Source organism: Somniosus microcephalus, chromosome 19 (assembly GCF_052327205.1).
Source record: "Somniosus microcephalus isolate GS21.2 chromosome 19, FLI_Smic_1.0, whole genome shotgun sequence".
NCBI classification, from domain to species: Eukaryota; Metazoa; Chordata; class Chondrichthyes; order Squaliformes; family Somniosidae; genus Somniosus; species Somniosus microcephalus.
In genome coordinates this window covers 22626201-22645336 of record NC_141005.1, presented here as the reverse complement: position 1 = coordinate 22645336, position 19136 = coordinate 22626201, and the positions used below count along the sequence as shown (strand labels likewise).

General features: G+C 46.6%; 6 non-coding genes and 2 pseudogenes across 6 annotated transcripts; all 8 read left to right on the top strand.

Annotated features, from left to right (window-relative positions):
- Nucleotides 1–995: 995 nt before the first annotated feature.
- LOC147103638 (5S ribosomal RNA) lies at nt 996–1114 on the top strand. The gene has a single exon (XR_015072447.1). It is a non-coding gene; the product is annotated as a 5S ribosomal RNA (ribosomal RNA).
- Nucleotides 1115–3537: 2423 nt separating this feature from the next.
- On the top strand, nt 3538–3656 carry LOC147103637 (5S ribosomal RNA). Its single transcript, XR_015072662.1, has one exon. It is a non-coding gene; the product is annotated as a 5S ribosomal RNA (ribosomal RNA).
- A 2419-nt stretch (nt 3657–6075) lies between these two features.
- On the top strand, nt 6076–6194 carry LOC147103636 (5S ribosomal RNA). Its single transcript, XR_015072727.1, has one exon. It is a non-coding gene; the product is annotated as a 5S ribosomal RNA (ribosomal RNA).
- Nucleotides 6195–8601: 2407 nt separating this feature from the next.
- LOC147103635 (5S ribosomal RNA) lies at nt 8602–8721 on the top strand (annotated as a pseudogene).
- Nucleotides 8722–11156: 2435 nt separating this feature from the next.
- On the top strand, nt 11157–11275 carry LOC147103634 (5S ribosomal RNA). The gene has a single exon (XR_015072597.1). It is a non-coding gene; the product is annotated as a 5S ribosomal RNA (ribosomal RNA).
- A 2425-nt stretch (nt 11276–13700) lies between these two features.
- On the top strand, nt 13701–13819 carry LOC147103633 (5S ribosomal RNA). Its single transcript, XR_015072596.1, has one exon. It is a non-coding gene; the product is annotated as a 5S ribosomal RNA (ribosomal RNA).
- A 2425-nt stretch (nt 13820–16244) lies between these two features.
- On the top strand, nt 16245–16363 carry LOC147103632 (5S ribosomal RNA). Its single transcript, XR_015072635.1, has one exon. It is a non-coding gene; the product is annotated as a 5S ribosomal RNA (ribosomal RNA).
- A 2423-nt stretch (nt 16364–18786) lies between these two features.
- LOC147103631 (5S ribosomal RNA) lies at nt 18787–18905 on the top strand (annotated as a pseudogene).
- The last annotated feature ends 231 nt before the right edge of the window (nt 18906–19136 follow it).

Sequence of the window (19136 nt, the reverse complement as noted above, 5' to 3'; positions counted from 1 at the left end):
CATCTGCAAACTTCTTAATCATACTTCCTACATTCAAATCCAAATCATTGATATATACCAGAAAAAGCAAAGGGCCCAGTACTGAGTCGGTGCAGGCTCGATGGGCCGAAATGGCCTCTATCTGCACTGTGGGGTTTCTGTGATTCTGTGAGCCCTGCGGAACCCCACTGGAAACAGCCTTCCGGTCACAAAAACACCCTTCGACCATTACCCTTTGTTTCCTGCCTCTGAGCCAATTTTGGATCCAACTTGCCACTTTGCCTTGGATCCCATGGGCTTTTACTTTCGTGACCAATCTGGCATGCGGGACCTTATCAAAAGCCTTGCTAAAATCCATATAGACTACATCAAAGGCACTACCCTCATCGACCCTCCTTGTTACCTCCTCGAAAAATTGAATTGCGTTAGTCAGACACGACCTTCCGTTAAGAAATCCATGCTGACTGTCCCTGATTAATCCGTGTCTTTCTAAATGAAGATTTCTCCTGTCCCTCAGAACTTTTTCCAATAATTTTCCCACCACCGAGGTTAGGCTGACTGGCCTGTAATTATGCGGTCTATCCCTCTCTCCCTTTTGAAAGAACGGTAGCACGTTAGCAGTCCTCCAGTGGTCGGGCACCACACCTGTAGCCAGAGAGGATTGTAAAATGATGGTGAGAGCCTGTGCTATTTGGTGTCTTACTTCTCTTAAGAGTGTGGGATAGATTTGATGCGGGCCTGGGTATTTGTCCAGTTTGACAGATGCTACAGCCCTTAAGACTTGGTGTTTGAGCATGTTTATTTGATGTAATATTTGAATAGAAGGCAATGAAGGGTTGGGCTTGTAGTTTGTTTGTGTGGGAGGCAGAGCAGCAAGAAGAGGTGGAGGGGGGGTGGGGGGTTGCGGGAGGAGTAAAATTTGTAAATGTAAATTGAGTGTTGAATACTTGTATGAATGCGTAGAAGAGAAAAAAATGGGCGACAGCTTTAAGTAAAGAGAAAGCCAGCTAGCATATGCCTGCGGCCATACTAGTCTGAATACGCCCGATCTCGTCTGATCTCGGAAGCGAAGCAGAGTCAGGCCTGGTTAGTACTTGGATGGGAGACCGCCTGGGAATACCAGGTGCTGTAGGCTTTTGCTGCCGCCACAGGCTGCTCAACGTTTTGCACACACGCGCACACACTGCTCTTAATCAATCAACATCCTTTTTGCTGCTCTCTCTCTCTCTCTCTCTCTCTCTCTCGCTTTCCTTTGACCATTTCTTCGCTGCACATTCTCCTGCTGCTACACAAATGCAAGGGGCTCCAGACACAGGGCCGAAATAAGCAGAAGAAGAAAATAAGATAGCCAAAATACACACACTGGCGGAGGGCCACCAGGACACAGCAGCAGAGAGGAGAGACAAGGTGCATAGAAAACTCGGAGGGACAAACAGCAACAGAACAAAGAAGAATGTAGAAAGAGCAGCAGTTAAATTCAGGAAAAAAGGAAAGCCAACTAGCATGCTGTTGAAATGCATGTGTGTTAATGCGAGGAGTGTTACAAATAAGATTGACGAGTTGCAGGCGCAAGTTGCCACATGGGGTTATGCAATAGTAGCCATAACGGAGACCTGGCTTCAAAATGGGCGGAATTGGAAACTAAACAATCCTGGCTACAATGTAATAACATTTGTAGAAGTCGTGTGGGCAGATGTCACATGATCAGGCAGAGTCATAGAAATTTACAGCACAGAAGGAGGCCATTCGGCCCATCTTGTCCGTGCCAGCCGACAAAGAGCAATCCACCCAAATCCCACTTTACAGCACTTGGTCCGTAGCCTTGTAGGTTACGGCAGTTCAAGTGCATATCCAAGTACTTTTTAAACGTGATGAGGGTTTCTGCCTCTACCACCCTTTCAGGCAGTGCATTCCAGACCCCCACCATACACTGGGTGAAAAAATGTCTCCTCAAATTCCCTGTAAACCTCCTACCAATTACTTGAAATCTATTATTGACCCTTCTGCTAAGGGAAATAGGTCCTTCCTATCCACTCTATCTCGGCCCCTCATAATTTTACACACCTCAATTAGGTCTCGCCTCAGCCTCCTGTGTTCCAAAGAAAACAACCCCAGCCTATCCAATCTTTCCTCATAACTAAAATTCCCCAGCCCAGGCAACATCCTCGGAAATCTCCTCTGCACCTTCTCTAGTGCAATCGCATCCTTCTTGTAATGTGGTGACCAGAACTGCACGCGGCACTCTAGCTGCGGCCTAACTAGTGTTTTATACAGTTGAAGCATAACCTCCCCGCTCTTATATTCTACGCCTCGGCTAATAAAGGCAAGTATCCCGTATGCCTGCTTAACCACTTTATCTACCTGTCCTGCTACCTTCAGGGATCTGTGGACATGCACTCCAAGGTCCCGCTGATCCTCTGCATTTCTCAGTGTCCTACCATTTATTGTGTATTCCAACTGAATTCCATTTGCCACTGTTCTGCCCACTAGACGAGTCCATTGATATCTTCCTGCAGTCTACAGCATTCTGTTTCATTATTAACCACACGGCCAATTTTTGTATCATCTGCAAACTTCTTAATCATACTTCCTACATTCAAATCCAAATCATTGATATATACCAGAAAAAGCAAAGGGCCCAGTACTGAGTCGGTGCAGGCTCGATGGGCCGAAATGGCCTCTATCTGCACTGTGGGGTTTCTGTGATTCTGTGAGCCCTGCGGAACCCCACTGGAAACAGCCTTCCGGTCACAAAAACACCCTTCGACCATTACCCTTTGTTTCCTGCCTCTGAGCCAATTTTGGATCCAACTTGCCACTTTGCCTTGGATCCCATGGGCTTTTACTTTCGTGACCAATCTGGCATGCGGGACCTTATCAAAAGCCTTGCTAAAATCCATATAGACTACATCAAAGGCACTACCCTCATCGACCCTCCTTGTTACCTCCTCGAAAAATTGAATTGCGTTAGTCAGACACGACCTTCCGTTAAGAAATCCATGCTGACTGTCCCTGATTAATCCGTGTCTTTCTAAATGAAGATTTCTCCTGTCCCTCAGAACTTTTTCCAATAATTTACCCACCACCGAGGTTAGGCTGACTGGCCTGTAATTATGCGGTCTATCCCTCTCTCCCTTTTGAAAGAACGGTAGCACGTTAGCAGTCCTCCAGTGGTCGGGCACCACACCTGTAGCCAGAGAGGATTGTAAAATGATGGTGAGAGCCTGTGCTATTTGGTGTCTTACTTCTCTTAAGAGTGTGGGATAGATTTGATGCGGGCCTGGGTATTTGTCCAGTTTGAAAGATGCTACAGCCCTTAAGACTTGGTGTTTGAGCATGTTTATTTGATGTAATATTTGAATAGAAGGCAATGAAGGGTTGGGCTTGTAGTTTGTTTGTGTGGGAGGCAGAGCAGCAAGAAGAGGTGGAGGGGGGGTGGGGGGTTGCGGGAGGAGTAAAATTTGTAAATGTAAATTGAGTGTTGAATACTTGTATGAATGCGTAGAAGAGAAAAAAATGGGCGACAGCTTTAAGTAAAGAGAAAGCCAGCTAGCATATGCCTACGGCCATACTAGTCTGAATGCGCCCGATCTCGTCTGATCTCGGAAGCTAAGCAGAGTCAGGCCTGGTTAGTACTTGGATGGGAGACCGCCTGGGAATACCAGGTGCAGTAGGCTTTTGCTGCCGCCACAGGCTGCTCAACGTTTTGCGCACACACTGCTCTTAATCAATCAACATCCTTTTTGCTGCTCTCTCTCTCTCTCTCTCTGTCTCTCTCTCTCGCTTTCCTTTGACCATTTCTTCGCTGCACATTCTCCTGCTGCTACACAAATGCAAGGGGCTCCAGACACAGGGCCGAAATAAGCAGAAGAAGAAAATAAGATAGCCAAAATACACACACTGGCGGAGGGCCACCAGGACACAGCAGCAGAGAGGAGAGACAAGGTGCATAGAAAACTCGGAGGGACAAACAGCAACAGAACAAAGAAGAATGTAGAAAGTGCAGCAGTTAAATTCAGGAAAAAAGCAAAGCCAACTAGCATGCTGTTGAAATGCATGTGTGTTAATGCGAGGAGCGTTACAAATGAGATTGACGAGTTGCAGGCGCAAGTTGCCACATGGGGTTATGCAATAGTAGCCATAACGGAGACCTGGCTTCAAAATGGGCGGAATTGGAAACTAAACAATCCTGGCTACAATGTAATAACATTTGTAGAAGTCGTGTGGGCAGATGTCACATGATCAGGCAGAATCATAGAAATTTACAGCACAGAAGGAGGCCATTCGGCCCATCTTGTCCGTGCCAGCCGACAAAGAGCAATCCACCCAAATCCCACTTTACAGCACTTGGTCCGTAGCCTTGTAGGTTACGGCAGTTCAAGTGCATATCCAAGTACTTTTTAAACGTGATGAGGGTTTCTGCCTCTACCACCCTTTCAGGCAGTGCATTCCAGACCCCCACCATTCACTGGGTGAAAAAATGTCTCCTCAAATTCCCTGTAAACCTCCTACCAATTACTTGAAATCTATTATTGACCCTTCTGCTAAGGGAAATAGGTCCTTCCTATCCACTCTATCTCGGCCCCTCATAATTTTACACACCTCAATTAGGTCTCGCCTCAGCCTCCTGTATTCCAAAGAAAACAACCCCAGCCTATCCAATCTTTCCTCATAGCTAAAATTCCCCAGCCCAGGCAACATCCTCGGAAATCTCCTCTGCACCTTCTCTAGTGCAATCGCATCCTTCTTGTAATGTGGTGACCAGAACTGCACGCGGCACTCTAGCTGCGGCCTAACTAGTGTTTTATACAGTTGAAGCATAACCTCCCCGCTCTTATATTCTACGCCTCGGCTAATAAAGGCAAGTATCCCGTATGCCTGCTTAACCACTTTATCTACCTGTCCTGCTACCTTCAGGGATCTGTGGACATGCACTCCAAGGTCCCGCTGATCCTCTGCATTTCTCAGTGTCCTACCATTTATTGTGTATTCCAACTGAATTCCATTTGCCACTGTTCTGCCCACTAGACGAGTCCATTGATATCTTCCTGCAGTCTACAGCATTCTGTTTCATTATTAACCACACGGCCAATTTTTGTATCATCTGCAAACTTCTTAATCATACTTCCTACATTCAAATCCAAATCATTGATATATACCAGAAAAAGCAAAGGGCCCAGTACTGAGTCGGTGCAGGCTCGATGGGCCGAAATGGCCTCTATCTGCACTGTGGGGTTTCTGTGATTCTGTGAGCCCTGCGGAACCCCACTGGAAACAGCCTTCCGGTCACAAAAACACCCTTCGACCATTACCCTTTGTTTCCTGCCTCTGAGCCAATTTTGGATCCAACTTGCCACTTTGCCTTGGATCCCATGGGCTTTTACTTTCGTGACCAATCTGGCATGCGGGACCTTATCAAAAGCCTTGCTAAAATCCATATAGACTACATCAAAGGCACTACCCTCATCGACCCTCCTTGTTACCTCCTCGAAAAATTGAATTGCGTTAGTCAGACACGACCTTCCGTTAAGAAATCCATGCTGACTGTCCCTGATTAATCCGTGTCTTTCTAAATGAAGATTTCTCCTGTCCCTCAGAACTTTTTCCAATAATTTTCCCACCACCGAGGTTAGGCTGACTGGCCTGTAATTATGCGGTCTATCCCTCTCTCCCTTTTGAAAGAACGGTAGCACGTTAGCAGTCCTCCAGTGGTCGGGCACCACACCTGTAGCCAGAGAGGATTGTAAAATGATGGTGAGAGCCTGTGCTATTTGGTGTCTTACTTCTCTTAAGAGTGTGGGATAGATTTGATGCGGGCCTGGGTATTTGTCCAGTTTGAAAGATGCTACAGCCCTTAAGACTTGGTGTTTGAGCATGTTTATTTGATGTAATATTTGAATAGAAGGCAATGAAGGGTTGGGCTTGTAGTTTGTTTGTGTGGGAGGCAGAGCAGCAAGAAGAGGTGGAGGGGGGGTGGGGGGTTGCGGGAGGAGTAAAATTTGTAAATGTAAATTGAGTGTTGAATACTTGTATGAATGCGTAGAAGAGAAAAAAATGGGCGACAGCTTTAAGTAAAGAGAAAGCCAGCTAGCATATGCCTACAGCCATACTAGTCTGAATGCGCCCGATCTCGTCTGATCTCGGAAGCTAAGCAGAGTCAGGCCTGGTTAGTACTTGGATGGGAGACTGCCTGGGAATACCAGGTGCAGTAGGCTTTTGCTGCCGCCACAGGCTGCTCAACGTTTTGCGCACACACTGCTCTTAATCAATCAACATCCTTTTTGCTGCTCTCTCTCTCTCTCTCTCTCGCTTTCCTTTGACCATTTCTTCGCTGCACATTCTCCTGCTGCTACACAAATGCAAGGGGCTCCAGACACAGGGCCGAAATAAGCAGAAGAAGAAAATAAGATAGCCAAAATACACACACTGGCGGAGGGCCACCAGGACACAGCAGCAGAGAGGAGAGACAAGGTGCATAGAAAACTCGGAGGGACAAACAGCAACAGAACAAAGAAGAATGTCGAAAGAGCAGCAGTTAAATTCAGGAAAAAAGCAAAGCCAACTAGCATGCTGTTGAAATGCATGTGTGTTAATGCGAGGAGCGTTACAAATAAGATTGACGAGTTGCAGGCGCAAGTTGCCACATGGGGTTATGCAATAGTAGCTATAACGGAGACCTGGCTTCAAAATGGGCGGAATTGGAAACTAAACAATCCTGGCTACAATGTAATAACATTTGTAGAAGTCGTGTGGGCAGATGTCACATGATCAGGCAGAATCATAGAAATTTACAGCACAGAAGGAGGCCATTCGGCCCATCTTGTCCGTGCCAGCCGACAAAGAGCAATCCACCCAAATCCCACTTTACAGCACTTGGTCCGTAGCCTTGTAGGTTACGGCAGTTCAAGTGCATATCCAAGTACTTTTTAAACGTGATGAGGGTTTCTGCCTCTACCACCCTTTCAGGCAGTGCATTCCAGACCCCCACCATTCACTGGGTGAAAAAATGTCTCCTCAAATTCCCTGTAAACCTCCTACCAATTACTTGAAATCTTTTATTGACCCTTCTGCTAAGGGAAATAGGTCCTTCCTATCCACTCTATCTCGGCCCCTCATAATTTTACACACCTCAATTAGGTCTCGCCTCAGCCTCCTGTGTTCCAAAGAAAACAACCCCAGCCTATCCAATCTTTCCTCATAACTAAAATTCCCCAGCCCAGGCAACATCCTCGGAAATCTCCTCTGCACCTTCTCTAGTGCAATCGCATCCTTCTTGTAATGTGGTGACCAGAACTGCACGCGGCACTCTAGCTGCGGCCTAACTAGTGTTTTATACAGTTGAAGCATAACCTCCCCGCTCTTATATTCTACGCCTCGGCTAATAAAGGCAAGTATCCCGTATGCCTGCTTAACCACTTTATCTACCTGTCCTGCTACCTTCAGGGATCTGTGGACATGCACTCCAAGGTCCCGCTGATCCTCTGCATTTCTCAGTGTCCTACCATTTATTGTGTATTCCAACTGAATTCCATTTGCCACTGTTCTGCCCACTAGACGAGTCCATTGATATCTTCCTGCAGTCTACAGCATTCTGTTTCATTATTAACCACACGGCCAATTTTTGTATCATCTGCAAACTTCTTAATCATACTTCCTACATTCAAATCCAAATCATTGATATATACCAGAAAAAGCAAAGGGCCCAGTACTGAGTCGGTGCAGGCTCGATGGGCCGAAATGGCCTCTATCTGCACTGTGGGGTTTCTGTGATTCTGTGAGCCCTGCGGAACCCCACTGGAAACAGCCTTCCGGTCACAAAAACACCCTTCGACCATTACCCTTTGTTTCCTGCCTCTGAGCCAATTTTGGATCCAACTTGCCACTTTGCCTTGGATCCCATGGGCTTTTACTTTCGTGACCAATCTGGCATGCGGGACCTTATCAAAAGCCTTGCTAAAATCCATATAGACTACATCAAAGGCACTACCCTCATCGACCCTCCTTGTTACCTCCTCGAAAAATTGAATTGCGTTAGTCAGACACGACCTTCCGTTAAGAAATCCATGCTGACTGTCCCTGATTAATCCGTGTCTTTCTAAATGAAGATTTCTCCTGTCCCTCAGAACTTTTTCCAATAATTTTCCCACCACCGAGGTTAGGCTGACTGGCCTGTAATTATGCGGTCTATCCCTCTCTCCCTTTTGAAAGAACGGTAGCACGTTAGCAGTCCTCCAGTGGTCGGGCACCACACCTGTAGCCAGAGAGGATTGTAAAATGATGGTGAGAGCCTGTGCTATTTGGTGTCTTACTTCTCTTAAGAGTGTGGGATAGATTTGATGCGGGCCTGGGTATTTGTCCAGTTTGAAAGATACTACAGCCCTTAAGACTTGGTGTTTGAGCATGTTTATTTGATGTAATATTTGAATAGAAGGCAATGAAGGGTTGGGCTTGTAGTTTGTTTGTGTGGGAGGCAGAGCAGCAAGAAGAGGTGGAGGGGGGGTGGGGGGTTGCGGGAGGAGTAAAATTTGTAAATGTAAATTGAGTGTTGAATACTTGTATGAATGCGTAGAAGAGAAAAAAATGGGCGACAGCTTTAAGTAAAGAGAAAGCCAGCTAGCATATGCCTACGGCCATACTAGTCTGAATGCGCCCGATCTCGTCTGATCTCGGAGGCTAAGCAGAGTCAGGCCTGGTTAGTACTTGGTATGGGAGACCGCCTGGGAATACCGGGTGCAGTAGGCTTTTGCTGCCGCCACAGGCTGCTCAACGTTTTGCACACACACGCGCACACACTGCTCTTAATCAATCAACATCCTTTTTGCTGCTCTCTCTCTCTCTCTCTCTCTCTCTGTCTCTCTCTCTCGCTTTCCTTTGACCATTTCTTCGCTGCACATTCTCCTGCTGCTACACAAATGCAAGGGGCTCCAGACACAGGGCCGAAATAAGCAGAAGAAGAAAATAAGATAGCCAAAATACACACACTGGCGGAGGGCCACCAGGACACAGCAGCAGAGAGGAGAGACAAGGTGCATAGAAAACTCGGAGGGACAAACAGCAACAGAACAAAGAAGAATGTAGAAAGAGCAGCAGTTAAATTCAGGAAAAAAGCAAAGCCAACTAGCATGCTGTTGAAATGCATGTGTGTTAATGCGAGGAGCGTTACAAATAAGATTGACGAGTTGCAGGCGCAAGTTGCCACATGGGGTTATGCAATAGTAGCTATAACGGAGACCTGGCTTCAAAATGGGCGGAATTGGAAACTAAACAATCCTGGCTACAATGTAATAACATTTGTAGAAGTCGTGTGGGCAGATGTCACATGATCAGGCAGAATCATAGAAATTTACAGCACAGAAGGAGGCCATTCGGCCCATCTTGTCCGTGCCAGCCGACAAAGAGCAATCCACCCAAATCCCACTTTACAGCACTTGGTCCGTAGCCTTGTAGGTTACGGCAGTTCAAGTGCATATCCAAGTACTTTTTAAACGTGATGAGGGTTTCTGCCTCTACCACCCTTTCAGGCAGTGCATTCCAGACCCCCACCATTCACTGGGTGAAAAAATGTCTCCTCAAATTCCCTGTAAACCTCCTACCAATTACTTGAAATCTATTATTGACCCTTCTGCTAAGGGAAATAGGTCCTTCCTATCCACTCTATCTCGGCCCCTCATAATTTTACACACCTCAATTAGGTCTCGCCTCAGCCTCCTGTGTTCCAAAGAAAACAACCCCAGCCTATCCAATCTTTCCTCATAACTAAAATTCCCCAGCCCAGGCAACATCCTCGGAAATCTCCTCTGCACCTTCTCTAGTGCAATCGCATCCTTCTTGTAATGTGGTGACCAGAACTGCACGCGGCACTCTAGCTGCGGCCTAACTAGTGTTTTATACAGTTGAAGCATAACCTCCCCGCTCTTATATTCTACGCCTCGGCTAATAAAGGCAAGTATCCCGTATGCCTGCTTAACCACTTTATCTACCTGTCCTGCTACCTTCAGGGATCTGTGGACATGCACTCCAAGGTCCCGCTGATCTTCTGCATTTCTCAGTGTCCTACCATTTATTGTGTATTCCAACTGAATTCCATTTGCCACTGTTCTGCCCACTAGACGAGTCCATTGATATCTTCCTGCAGTCTACAGCATTCTGTTTCATTATTAACCACACGGCCAATTTTTGTATCATCTGCAAACTTCTTAATCATACTTCCTACATTCAAATCCAAATCATTGATATATACCAGAAAAAGCAAAGGGCCCAGTACTGAGTCGGTGCAGGCTCGATGGGCCGAAATGGCCTCTATCTGCACTGTGGGGTTTCTGTGATTCTGTGAGCCCTGCGGAACCCCACTGGAAACAGCCTTCCGGTCACAAAAACACCCTTCGACCATTACCCTTTGTTTCCTGCCTCTGAGCCAATTTTGGATCCAACTTGCCACTTTGCCTTGGATCCCATGGGCTTTTACTTTCGTGACCAATCTGGCATGCGGGACCTTATCAAAAGCCTTGCTAAAATCCATATAGACTACATCAAAGGCACTACCCTCATCGACCCTCCTTGTTACCTCCTCGAAAAATTGAATTGCGTTAGTCAGACACGACCTTCCGTTAAGAAATCCATGCTGACTGTCCCTGATTAATCCGTGTCTTTCTAAATGAAGATTTCTCCTGTCCCTCAGAACTTTTTCCAATAATTTTCCCACCACCGAGGTTAGGCTGACTGGCCTGTAATTATGCGGTCTATCCCTCTCTCCCTTTTGAAAGAACGGTAGCACGTTAGCAGTCCTCCAGTGGTCGGGCACCACACCTGTAGCCAGAGAGGATTGTAAAATGATGGTGAGAGCCTGTGCTATTTGGTGTCTTACTTCCCTTAAGAGTGTGGGATAGATTTGATGCGGGCCTGGGTATTTGTCCAGTTTGAAAGATGCTACAGCCCTTAAGACTTGGTGTTTGAGCATGTTTATTTGATGTAATATTTGAATAGAAGGCAATGAAGGGTTGGGCTTGTAGTTTGTTTGTGTGGGAGGCAGAGCAGCAAGAAGAGGTGGAGGGGGGGTGGGGGGTTGCGGGAGGAGTAAAATTTGTAAATGTAAATTGAGTGTTGAATACTTGTATGAATGCGTAGAAGAGAAAAAAATGGGCGACAGCTTTAAGTAAAGAGAAAGCCAGCCAGCATATGCCTACGGCCATACTAGTCTGAATGCGCCCGATCTCATCTGATCTCGGAAGCTAAGCAGAGTCAGGCCTGGTTAGTACTTGGATGGGAGACTGCCTGGGAATACCAGGTGCAGTAGGCTTTTGCTGCCGCCACAGGCTGCTCAACGTTTTGCACACACACGCGCACACACTGCTCTTAATCAATCAACATCCTTTTTGCTGCTCTCTCTCTCTCTCTCTCTCTCTCTCTCGCTTTCCTTTGACCATTTCTTCGCTGCACATTCTCCTGCTGCTACACAAATGCAAGGGGCTCCAGACACAGGGCCGAAATAAGCAGAAGAAGAAAATAAGATAGCCAAAATACACACACTGGCGGAGGGCCACCAGGACACAGCAGCAGAGAGGAGAGACAAGGTGCATAGAAAACTCGGAGGGACAAACAGCAACAGAACAAAGAAGAATGTAGAAAGAGCAGCAGTTAAATTCAGGAAAAAAGCAAAGCCAACTAGCATGCTGTTGAAATGCATGTGTGTTAATGCGAGGAGCGTTACAAATAAGATTGACGAGTTGCAGGCGCAAGTTGCCACATGGGGTTATGCAATAGTAGCTATAACGGAGACCTGGCTTCAAAATGGGCGGAATTGGAAACTAAACAATCCTGGCTACAATGTAATAACATTTGTAGAAGTCGTGTGGGCAGATGTCACATGATCAGGCAGAATCATAGAAATTTACAGCACAGAAGGAGGCCATTCGGCCCATCTTGTCCGTGCCAGCCGACAAAGAGCAATCCACCCAAATCCCACTTTACAGCACTTGGTCCGTAGCCTTGTAGGTTACGGCAGTTCAAGTGCATATCCAAGTACTTTTTAAACGTGATGAGGGTTTCTGCCTCTACCACCCTTTCAGGCAGTGCATTCCAGACCCCCACCATTCACTGGGTGAAAAAATGTCTCCTCAAATTCCCTGTAAACCTCCTACCAATTACTTGAAATCTATTATTGACCCTTCTGCTAAGGGAAATAGGTCCTTCCTATCCACTCTATCTCGGCCCCTCATAATTTTACACACCTCAATTAGGTCTCGCCTCAGCCTCCTGTGTTCCAAAGAAAACAACCCCAGCCTATCCAATCTTTCCTCATAACTAAAATTCCCCAGCCCAGGCAACATCCTCGGAAATCTCCTCTGCACCTTCTCTAGTGCAATCGCATCCTTCTTGTAATGTGGTGACCAGAACTGCACGCGGCACTCTAGCTGCGGCCTAACTAGTGTTTTATACAGTTGAAGCATAACCTCCCCGCTCTTATATTCTACGCCTCGGCTAATAAAGGCAAGTATCCCGTATGCCTGCTTAACCACTTTATCTACCTGTCCTGCTACCTTCAGGGATCTGTGGACATGCACTCCAAGGTCCCGCTGATCTTCTGCATTTCTCAGTGTCCTACCATTTATTGTGTATTCCAACTGAATTCCATTTGCCACTGTTCTGCCCACTAGACGAGTCCATTGATATCTTCCTGCAGTCTACAGCATTCTGTTTCATTATTAACCACACGGCCAATTTTTGTATCATCTGCAAACTTCTTAATCATACTTCCTACATTCAAATCCAAATCATTGATATATACCAGAAAAAGCAAAGGGCCCAGTACTGAGTCGGTGCAGGCTCGATGGGCCGAAATGGCCTCTATCTGCACTGTGGGGTTTCTGTGATTCTGTGAGCCCTGCGGAACCCCACTGGAAACAGCCTTCCGGTCACAAAAACACCCTTCGACCATTACCCTTTGTTTCCTGCCTCTGAGCCAATTTTGGATCCAACTTGCCACTTTGCCTTGGATCCCATGGGCTTTTACTTTCGTGACCAATCTGGCATGCGGGACCTTATCAAAAGCCTTGCTAAAATCCATATAGACTACATCAAAGGCACTACCCTCATCGACCCTCCTTGTTACCTCCTCGAAAAATTGAATTGCGTTAGTCAGACACGACCTTCCGTTAAGAAATCCATGCTGACTGTCCCTGATTAATCCGTGTCTTTCTAAATGAAGATTTCTCCTGTCCCTCAGAACTTTTTCCAATAATTTTCCCACCACCGAGGTTAGGCTGACTGGCCTGTAATTATGCGGTCTATCCCTCTCTCCCTTTTGAAAGAACGGTAGCACGTTAGCAGTCCTCCAGTGGTCGGGCACCACACCTGTAGCCAGAGAGGATTGTAAAATGATGGTGAGAGCCTGTGCTATTTGGTGTCTTACTTCCCTTAAGAGTGTGGGATAGATTTGATGCGGGCCTGGGTATTTGTCCAGTTTGAAAGATGCTACAGCCCTTAAGACTTGGTGTTTGAGCATGTTTATTTGATGTAATATTTGAATAGAAGGCAATGAAGGGTTGGGCTTGTAGTTTGTTTGTGTGGGAGGCAGAGCAGCAAGAAGAGGTGGAGGGGGGGTGGGGGGTTGCGGGAGGAGTAAAATTTGTAAATGTAAATTGAGTGTTGAATACTTGTATGAATGCGTAGAAGAGAAAAAAATGGGCGACAGCTTTAAGTAAAGAGAAAGCCAGCCAGCATATGCCTACGGCCATACTAGTCTGAATGCGCCCGATCTCATCTGATCTCGGAAGCTAAGCAGAGTCAGGCCTGGTTAGTACTTGGATGGGAGACTGCCTGGGAATACCAGGTGCAGTAGGCTTTTGCTGCCGCCACAGGCTGCTCAACGTTTTGCACACACACGCGCACACACTGCTCTTAATCAATCAACATCCTTTTTGCTGCTCTCTCTCTCTCTCTCTCTCTCTCTCTCGCTTTCCTTTGACCATTTCTTCGCTGCACATTCTCCTGCTGCTACACAAATGCAAGGGGCTCCAGACACAGGGCCGAAATAAGCAGAAGAAGAAAATAAGATAGCCAAAATACACACACTGGCGGAGGGCCACCAGGACACAGCAGCAGAGAGGAGAGACAAGGTGCATAGAAAACTCGGAGGGACAAACAGCAACAGAACAAAGAAGAATGTAGAAAGAGCAGCAGTTAAATTCAGGAAAAAAGCAAAGCCAACTAGCATGCTGTTGAAATGCATGTGTGTTAATGCGAGGAGTGTTACAAATAAGATTGACGAGTTGCAGGCGCAAGTTGCCACATGGGGTTATGCAATAGTAGCTATAACGGAGACCTGGCTTCAAAATGGGCGGAATTGGAAACTAAACAATCCTGGCTACAATGTAATAACATTTGTAGAAGTCGTGTGGGCAGATGTCACATGATCAGGCAGAATCATAGAAATTTACAGCACAGAAGGAGGCCATTCGGCCCATCTTGTCCGTGCCAGCCGACAAAGAGCAATCCACCCAAATCCCACTTTACAGCACTTGGTCCGTAGCCTTGTAGGTTACGGCAGTTCAAGTGCATATCCAAGTACTTTTTAAACGTGATGAGGGTTTCTGCCTCTACCACCCTTTCAGGCAGTGCATTCCAGACCCCCACCATTCACTGGGTGAAAAAATGTCTCCTCAAATTCCCTGTAAACCTCCTACCAATTACTTGAAATCTATTATTGACCCTTCTGCTAAGGGAAATAGGTCCTTCCTATCCACTCTATCTCGGCCCCTCATAATTTTACACACCTCAATTAGGTCTCGCCTCAGCCTCCTGTGTTCCAAAGAAAACAACCCCAGCCTATCCAATCTTTCCTCATAACTAAAATTCCCCAGCCCAGGCAACATCCTCGGAAATCTCCTCTGCACCTTCTCTAGTGCAATCGCATCCTTCTTGTAATGTGGTGACCAGAACTGCACGCGGCACTCTAGCTGCGGCCTAACTAGTGTTTTATACAGTTGAAGCATAACCTCCCCGCTCTTATATTCTACGCCTCGGCTAATAAAGGCAGGTATCCCGTATGCCTGCTTAACCACTTTATCTACCTGTCCTGCTACCTTCAGGGATCTGTGGACATGCACTCCAAGGTCCCGCTGATCTTCTGCATTTCTCAGTGTCCTACCATTTATTGTGTATTCCAACTGAATTCCATTTGCCACTGTTCTGCCCACTAGACGAGTCCATTGATATCTTCCTGCAGTCTACAGCATTCTGTTTCATTATTAACCACACGGCCAATTTTTGTATCATCTGCAAACTTCTTAATCATACTTCCTACATTCAAATCCAAATCATTGATATATACCAGAAAAAGCAAAGGGCCCAGTACTGAGTCGGTGCAGGCTCGATGGGCCGAAATGGCCTCTATCTGCACTGTGGGGTTTCTGTGATTCTGTGAGCCCTGCGGAACCCCACTGGAAACAGCCTTCCGGTCACAAAAACACCCTTCGACCATTACCCTTTGTTTCCTGCCTCTGAGCCAATTTTGGATCCAACTTGCCACTTTGCCTTGGATCCCATGGGCTTTTACTTTCGTGACCAATCTGGCATGCGGGACCTTATCAAAAGCCTTGCTAAAATCCATATAGACTACATCAAAGGCACTACCCTCATCGACCCTCCTTGTTACCTCCTCGAAAAATTGAATTGCGTTAGTCAGACACGACCTTCCGTTAAGAAATCCATGCTGACTGTCCCTGATTAATCCGTGTCTTTCTAAATGAAGATTTCTCCTGTCCCTCAGAACTTTTTCCAATAATTTTCCCACCACCGAGGTTAGGCTGACTGGCCTGTAATTATGCGGTCTATCCCTCTCTCCCTTTTGAAAGAACGGTAGCACGTTAGCAGTCCTCCAGTGGTCGGGCACCACACCTGTAGCCAGAGAGGATTGTAAAATGATGGTGAGAGCCTGTGCTATTTGGTGTCTTACTTCCCTTAAGAGTGTGGGATAGATTTGATGCGGGCCTGGGTATTTGTCCAGTTTGAAAGATGCTACAGCCCTTAAGACTTGGTGTTTGAGCATGTTTATTTGATGTAATATTTGAATAGAAGGCAATGAAGGGTTGGGCTTGTAGTTTGTTTGTGTGGGAGGCAGAGCAGCAAGAAGAGGTGGAGGGGGGGTGGGGGGTTGCGGGAGGAGTAAAATTTGTAAATGTAAATTGAGTGTTGAATACTTGTATGAATGCGTAGAAGAGAAAAAAATGGGCGACAGCTTTAAGTAAAGAGAAAGCCAGCCAGCATATGCCTACGGCCATACTAGTCTGAATGCGCCCGATCTCGTCTGATCTCGGAAGCTAAGCAGAGTCAGGCCTGGTTAGTACTTGGATGGGAGACTGCCTGGGAATACCAGGTGCAGTAGGCTTTTGCTGCCGCCACAGGCTGCTCAACGTTTTGCACACACACGCGCACACACTGCTCTTAATCAATCAACATCCTTTTTGCTGCTCTCTCTCTCTCTCTCTCTCTCTCTCGCTTTCCTTTGACCATTTCTTCGCTGCACATTCTCCTGCTGCTACACAAATGCAAGGGGCTCCAGACACAGGGCCGAAATAAGCAGAAGAAGAAAATAAGATAGCCAAAATACACACACTGGCGGAGGGCCACCAGGACACAGCAGCAGAGAGGAGAGACAAGGTGCATAGAAAACTCGGAGGGACAAACAGCAACAGAACAAAGAAGAATGTAGAAAGAGCAGCAGTTAAATTCAGGAAAAAAGCAAAGCCAACTAGCATGCTGTTGAAATGCATGTGTGTTAATGCGAGGAGCGTTACAAATAAGATTGACGAGTTGCAGGCGCAAGTTGCCACATGGGGTTATGCAATAGTAGCTATAACGGAGACCTGGCTTCAAAATGGGCGGAATTGGAAACTAAACAATCCTGGCTACAATGTAATAACATTTGTAGAAGTCGTGTGGGCAGATGTCACATGATCAGGCAGAATCATAGAAATTTACAGCACAGAAGGAGGCCATTCGGCCCATCTTGTCCGTGCCAGCCGACAAAGAGCAATCCACCCAAATCCCACTTTACAGCACTTGGTCCGTAGCCTTGTAGGTTACGGCAGTTCAAGTGCATATCCAAGTACTTTTTAAACGTGATGAGGGTTTCTGCCTCTACCACCCTTTCAGGCAGTGCATTCCAGACCCCCACCATTCACTGGGTGAAAAAATGTCTCCTCAAATTCCCTGTAAACCTCCTACCAATTACTTGAAATCTATTATTGACCCTTCTGCTAAGGGAAATAGGTCCTTCCTATCCACTCTATCTCGGCCCCTCATAATTTTACACACCTCAATTAGGTCTCGCCTCAGCCTCCTGTGTTCCAAAGAAAACAACCCCAGCCTATCCAATCTTTCCTCATAACTAAAATTCCCCAGCCCAGGCAACATCCTCGGAAATCTCCTCTGCACCTTCTCTAGTGCAATCGCATCCTTCTTGTAATGTGGTGACCAGAACTGCACGCGGCACTCTAGCTGCGGCCTAACTAGTGTTTTATACAGTTGAAGCATAACCTCCCCGCTCTTATATTCTACGCCTCGGCTAATAAAGGCAAGTATCCCGTATGCCTGCTTAACCACTTTATCTACCTGTCCTGCTACCTTCAGGGATCTGTGGACATGCACTCCAAGGTCCCGCTGATCTTCTGCATTTCTCAGTGTCCTACCATTTATTGTGTATTCCAACTGAATTCCATTTGCCACTGTTCTGCCCACTAGACGAGTCCATTGATATCTTCCTGCAGTCTACAGCATTCTGTTTCATTATTAACCACACGGCCAATTTTTGTATCATCTGCAAACTTCTTAATCATACTTCCTACATTCAAATCCAAATCATTGATATATACCAGAAAAAGCAAAGGGCCCAGTACTGAGTCGGTGCAGGCTCGATGGGCCGAAATGGCCTCTATCTGCACTGTGGGGTTTCTGTGATTCTGTGAGCCCTGCGGAACCCCACTGGAAACAGCCTTCCGGTCACAAAAACACCCTTCGACCATTACCCTTTGTTTCCTGCCTCTGAGCCAATTTTGGATCCAACTTGCCACTTTGCCTTGGATCCCATGGGCTTTTACTTTCGTGACCAATCTGGCATGCGGGACCTTATCAAAAGCCTTGCTAAAATCCATATAGACTACATCAAAGGCACTACCCTCATCGACCCTCCTTGTTACCTCCTCGAAAAATTGAATTGCGTTAGTCAGACACGACCTTCCGTTAAGAAATCCATGCTGACTGTCCCTGATTAATCCGTGTCTTTCTAAATGAAGATTTCTCCTGTCCCTCAGAACTTTTTCCAATAATTTTCCCACCACCGAGGTTAGGCTGACTGGCCTGTAATTATGCGGTCTATCCCTCTCTCCCTTTTGAAAGAACGGTAGCACGTTAGCAGTCCTCCAGTGGTCGGGCACCACACCTGTAGCCAGAGAGGATTGTAAAATGATGGTGAGAGCCTGTGCTATTTGGTGTCTTACTTCTCTTAAGAGTGTGGGATAGATTTGATGCGGGCCTGGGTATTTGTCCAGTTTGAAAGATGCTACAGCCCTTAAGACTTGGTGTTTGAGCATGTTTATTTGATGTAATATTTGAATAGAAGGCAATGAAGGGTTGGGCTTGTAGTTTGTTTGTGTGGGAGGCAGAGCAGCAAGAAGAGGTGGAGGGGGGGTGGGGGGTTGCGGGAGGAGTAAAATTTGTAAATGTAAATTGAGTGTTGAATACTTGTATGAATGCGTAGAAGAGAAAAAAATGGGCGACAGCTTTAAGTAAAGAGAAAGCCAGCTAGCATATGCCTACGGCCATACTAGTCTGAATACGCCCGATCTCGTCTGATCTCGGAAGCTAAGCAGAGTCAGGCCTGGTTAGTACTTGGATGGGAGACTGCCTGGGAATACCGGCTGCAGTAGGCTTTTGCTGCCGCCACAGGCTGCTCAACGTTTTGCACACACACGCGCACACACTGCTCTTAATCAATCAACATCCTTTTTGCTGCTCTCTCTCTCTCTCTCTCTCTCTCGCTTTCCTTTGACCATTTCTTCGCTGCACATTCTCCTGCTGCTACACAAATGCAAGGGGCTCCAGACACAGGGCCGAAATAAGCAGAAGAAGAAAATAAGATAGCCAAAATACACACACTGGCG